Here is a 6,249-nt window from a genome sequence, read left to right on the forward strand (position 1 = left end):
ACTGTGAGGCTGACGTGCTAACCAATCGACCACCGTGCCGCCCCAATAATAATAATAATAATCCATCCATTTTCCGAACCGCTTGATCCTCACTAGGGTCGCGGGGGGTGCTGGAGCCTATCCCAGCCGTCTTCGGGCAGTAGGCGGGGGGACACCCTGAATCAGTTGCCAGCCAATCGCAGGGCACACAGAGACGAACAACCATCCACGCCTACACTCACACCGAGGGACAATTTTAGAGCGTCCAATCAGCCTGCCATGCATGTTTTTGGAATGTGGGAGGAAACCGGAGCACCCGGAGAAAACCCACGCAGGCCCGGGGAGAACATGCAAACTCCACACAGGGAGGCCGGAGCTGGAATCGAACCCGGTACCTCTGCACTGTGAAGCCGACGTGCTAACCACTGGACTACCGGGCCGCCCCAATAATAATAATAATAATAATAATAATAATCATTCAATATAATGCCGTGACTAGACACCTTGATGCTTCCAAGAATTTTTTTTTTCCTTCAGTCAACGCAAAATTTACAATGGCAATGCACTTTTTCCCCCCCTACGAGCAGCACGATTGCCCCCCCCCCCCCATGTCACAAGTGACAACAGAAAGTGGGTCAAGGACAAGCTGGTCTTACGTGCGTCGAAACAGAGCAAGCGCTCACGTCTTCTGGAGTTGACAGATTGTTCAGTATGGGGCCTTCTTGCTCAGGTCGAAAATCGGAGGCCCTGCGCCTGGTGAGGAAAGCAGGATGTCTTTCATCCAGTCCCGCCGAGGGATCAAAGCCAAACCGCCGCTTGGCTGAAAGTGACCTCAATTTGCTCCGCCGTTCACTGTGTTCCCCGTCAACAATCCGACAGGTCCCCGTGCGCGAGCCCCACCGCCAAGGGCGCCCGTTGAGCGCCTCGCATGCTCTTTTCCTCCCTGGATTCCACAGTTAGCGGAGGAAAATCTCGTACGATCTCCAACCCACTCGGCGTGGAATCTCCAACCGCCGCGTGAACGCGATGTGATGGAGTAAGTGCCGTCGGGCAGAGCGTGGCATTCATCATTCCGATGTCCTTCGTTTGTGTTGCGGGCTAGCGGCGTTGTTTGCGTCGCTTAGCTAACAATAGCGTTACAGTGAGCGGGTACTTCAAAGAGCCGCCTGTGTTTAGCTTCCTCTCGGTCTTCTTTTGCGCTGTTTTCACTCCAAACAGTCTCCCGGCTTCACCTCTGCACCCGCGCGCAGATATTTTTTTGTGGACATGTACATGCGTTCTCAACTCAATGCCACCCCTATATAAGTAACAATCTTATGTTGAGTTAAAGAGGGACACTTCTTCGTGTACCTTTACAGTGTATTCTGAAGCGCTTTTGCTTTTTAAAAATCGATAGAGAAAAGGAAATGCTTAAATGTGCGCCGGCCGCCCTCTGACGTGATCCATCCGTCTTCAGTCACGCTCGTCCTCATTACGTTTGACAAGCGACAGCCGATTGTGAATGGATTTCATTCTTCGAAACCGCTCTCATTTCGGATATACGGTTACTTTGAAACCGAGAATGCTCAAACGCTTTTTTTTAAATGCGCGTTTATATACGTCCGGGTAAATAAGAGCAACAAAGATGGAGCGTTTTCAGCCATGGGCGAGTTCAGTCGCATTTTACTTGAACAGGTTCAATGTCAGGCTTGCGCAGAGCTTGCTGATGAGCTGTTCATTTGAATCAGGTGTGTTGCAACAGGGAGACTTGGAAAACGTGAAGGTCAGCGGCCCTCCAGGACCTGAGTTTGACACCCACAGGTATGCCGTAAGGGCTCAGGATCTTCCAGGCTAGTTCAAGGCTAAAACGCTCCTGAGAATAACATTGACAGAAAATGACATCACAGTTCCTCAAGGCTCAGGTAAGGACCTATCGTGACTCACCCGTTTTCTGGGTTTGCTCATGCGACATTTGCAAGCTGACCCCCGAGGCAATGTGATTGTCATTTTCCGTCAAGAGCGAGTGACAAAATGGCCACCCCCGCCCCCTGAAATGGCTCCGAACGTGTGGATTTTGCTGCCTCGTTCATATTTCACAAATGCGATATTGATCAGAGCGCCACGTTTAGTAGATGACCTGAAAGAACGTTTTTTTTTTTTGCTTGAAAGGGAAACGAATGCCGCAGCAGAGGAACGGCGAGGACAAGGCACACCATGACAAAATAAGAAAAAAACGTCCATCCAAAACTAAAGCCCTGCCTCACTTTAAAACCAAAGCAACTCAATTAAACGAAGCATCCTTTTTGTACACATGACTGCTAGCGCGTGTTCAGACCAGCGTTAATACCTTCAAGAGACAATTATGATCAGTTCTTGCATAACAAATGTGGCGTTGACCCTTTATCAAGCAAGCATGTGTGAGGTCGATGGAGGACCTGGAGAAAATTTCTAGGAGCTATTTAAGAGTGTCATTGGTTTTACTTGAGAGGAACGCTTCTCGTAGGTCTCTTGCTGTAAGGTAATTGAAATATGCCTGCCCATATGCTGCCATCAGACACTTTTTGGATTTTCCCACTTTAGTTTGAAACGCAACGTTTGTGAAAAATCCCACGGCGATTTGATTTTCGCACTGCTGCTTGTTCCTGCTCATTCGATGCGGTGAGGCGAGCTCGCCAATGACAATCTTGGGCGCCCCCTTCTGGCTCGTAAAGAAACTACTTCCACTTGACGAGATCAACGTTGGGCCTGGAAATATATGCACTATCTTCCAGATGTGACTTTTCATCTCGATTGTAGTGTGGACACAAGAAAAGGGGATACGGCTAACTAGGAATATATCAAATATTTTCAATTTCAAAATCACAAGACGCAAGATAGATGTCACTTCATCCGAGACGACTTTCAGTGCAGAAAATGAGAGTGGCAAGCAAGTTTAAGTACTCGTTTGTGTGTGTGTGTGCGTATAATTTGCTGCCATCCTTGTGAATCTTTCAAAGACCTTTCCCAGAGTGTTTCTCCACCGTGAAGAGGGTCTGTCCACGCCCCCCCCCCCCCCACACACACATACACAGTAGCCTGTTGTCTGGCCCGAAGGGGGAAAAGGAATGGTGTTATGAGAGGCCATCGAACATGTTATCTTAACCTGGGTGGTAAAGGCCTCAACATATTTGAGAAAATGCCCCTTTCTATCCTTTCACATGCGGCCCTTTTCAGAGCTTCGGGCTTCTTCCATCTTGTCATAATAGCAACCAGTATCAGTTCTCCAAAATTACACAGCTTGTATATTTATTAATCGATTAGGGTGATATGCGACGCTGCACATTTTCGCATTTATTTCTCCAGTTTTACATTCCTGCCACAATTCACGCACTGGAAATTAGATTTGGAATGTGTTTTTTTTTTTGTAACACAACTTAAACCTGAATAGAAATGTATGTGTGTTTGTTTTTCCTTTTCTTTCGGTCTTCTCCCCCCCCCCCCGCCCCCTTTTTTATTCCCGTTTGATGACTGTGGGTTTGCTGTGCCGAATCAGCTGATCCCTGAACTTTTTTTTTGTCCTTCAGCAACACGATGAATAGCCGTAAACACACTAACGATTGATTATTGATATAGATCATGTCTGTGTACATTAATGTTATTGTTCTTAAGCGACCTTGTCATTTAGTTTTCGAGTATGGGCTCCATTTAGCGAATGGACGGCAGACCCCTTATTCACTAAATGCTCCACTGTTAACCGGCAAGGTAGCCGTGTTTATTTTCTGCCTCTATAGGCACCGCTTGGTTCCGGGATGTCGATGCCCCCTTTTGGACTGGCTTTGAACTATCTCGAGCCTCCAATGTAAGCAAACCCGCGGCGCTCTGAATGTCTTCAAAATGTTACTGAAAGAGAAGAATACATTTTGAGAGTACTCGATTGTCCGTCCCGACACGTAGCCTGTGGCTGACTGGCAACTGGTCCAGGTTGTCGTTTGTCTTGCCCGAAGCAAGCACCTTCTTGGGTTGGAGTGCTCCGTTTATTTAAGGCACGCTGGAGTTTCTGCGTTTGGGAGAGTTCCATCTCTCTTTCTCTCTTCTTGTCAGCTCTTGCCTGCGATGTACCACATTCGCTACAGTTTGCCATCGCCACGCTGCGGCGCTCGAGGGGAGAGTCCAGGTGGCGCCAACCTTCAACGTGTGTCATTAGCCTTACCCAGGTATGTGCCTCAAATCGCTCGCTTGGTTCGTGCCCCGACATTTCGTTTTCGTTTTGTTTACTGAGAACCCCGTTAGCTCCCGGCTCAGCTCCGATGCATAGGGTTGTCGATTGTGACCTTCGGGGAGGGGTCCCCAAACTTGGTCCTATGAGGACCAAATGACTTTTCCCCTACTTTTGAAAAATGTCAACCATGTTTTCTTTCACTCGTTGCGGGATGTTGAGCGTAGTGTTTTGGGGATAAAGCCGGAACGTAAATTGTGAAGCCATTACTCACGAATCCCCAACGCAAGTCTGAACAGAATAAGCCATTGATGGGCTCAATTGATGTTGCCAAAACGAGTACCGTTGAAAGTCCATTAATACAAACAAACAAAAAAAAAAAACTGTATGCATTCAATCCATTTAATGAGTTAAAAAAAAAAAAGAAAAGAAAAAGGCGGAATCCAAACTCGTTCGAGCTACTTACTCTTATTGTGTTATCCAAAAAGGCTCCCAGAGAGCAAGAGACCTGCCCAGGTTATTGTAATGTCAACACTCGGCATATGATCTCACCACAATGATCTTTGACATTGAGGGATTCGTACTCGTTTGATGTCCGGTAGTCGAAATGCCCCGCGCAGGAAGGAAGTGCTCGCCCACTGGTCGCCTGTTCCATCTTCAGGAGCTCGATGGGAGGGAGGGCGGGAGGATTTCAGTGCAATATTTACAGTGACCTTTTCCTCCCACTGGCCGGGGGCCCATGGGAAAAAAAAAAAAAAGTGCAGAAGACAAACAATGAACAATAGGGTTCAGGGATGAGCAACGGTGCCAGCGGAGCATGTGGCGTTACGGGATGTGCATTACGGAGCATTGCGGGGTCAGACGAAGGATCGAGCCGCCATCGATGTCCCGCTACGGGCGCACACCTCGGACACCTGTTCGAAAAGCGCCTTCCGTTTTTTTTTTTTTTTTACGCTCGCCATGCGTTCCCATTATAAATGTGACGATGGTTTCAATATATTAGGAGAGGCGTTTGAATTTGTGTGTGCACTCGCGCGCTTGGGTCTCAAATAGGAAAATGCGTGTTCGAGAAAATGTTGTCCACTGATATTTAGTTAGGTCAGCGGTGTCCAAACTTTTTCTTTGCTACGTTCCGCATACAGAAAAACGGAAGGATGAGAAAGAAGGCCACTTTAAAATCTGTCAACCTTTTGAAATGCGCCAAAGCCAGTTAAGAAAGCAATCATATATTGTTCATCGGCTTTCTGTTCAATGTGTTGAGGAAAATAGTGGAGGATTTTCCCAAGATTATCCAAATTTTTTTTCTTCCCGAACATGTATTTGTAATCGACGTGTTTACTGGATTACATGTTCATATTTTTACATCTCTAAATGTTCACCCCGTATCATACGTCGTAGTTGGCGGCCATTTTGTTGGAAATGGTTCCAAAGAGCCAACCGTTAGAACGTACAGATTCACGATGTCCCTCGAGGTACGTTGTTATGACGTTCGACTGTATTATTATTGTCGCTGATTGGTCAGACTTTGATCAAATGGTCAAGCTTCGTCGCTCTAAGTGCTTGTTTATGTAGACAAACAGCATCTTAATAGCAGCAACATCTGTCCAAACTCCCGGGTGACAGTTTGAGCAAACTCATTTCAGATCGGCTTGTCTAATTGGACAGCATGGCCGCCCAGGGGAGTGGGCCCTGCCTTATCGAAATTCGCTCTGCCCTGCACAATTTGCTGAGATAAATGTCATGCTATCAGCGTCGCGGTGTGCTTGGGTGGTCTCGGATGCATTTGCAGTGATGCTGCGCGTTTCCCAGAACATGTGGAAATACCTCACCGATGCACCGTGAAAAGAGAATTGCCGTAAGAGGCGAGGCGCTCGCTGGAGAGAAACAACAGCTCTTCAAAGCGGCCGCACGCATGACGAGTGTGAATGCGACCTTCGTTTGGTGATTCCTTTCGAGTAAACGTTGAGGGAAATCTCTTTCGGATGACCACCGTGACGTATGATAATACAACACCTTGGAAGCCGGATCCCGCATACCTGCCAACTCATACGGTTTAGCCGTAGTTCATACGGATTTTGTGGTGAATCTTACGTATA

This window comes from Hippocampus guttulatus, chromosome 7, assembly GCF_054856545.1.
Source record: "Hippocampus guttulatus isolate MCC_2025c chromosome 7, RoL_Hgut_1.0, whole genome shotgun sequence".
NCBI classification, from domain to species: Eukaryota; Metazoa; Chordata; class Actinopteri; order Syngnathiformes; family Syngnathidae; genus Hippocampus; species Hippocampus guttulatus.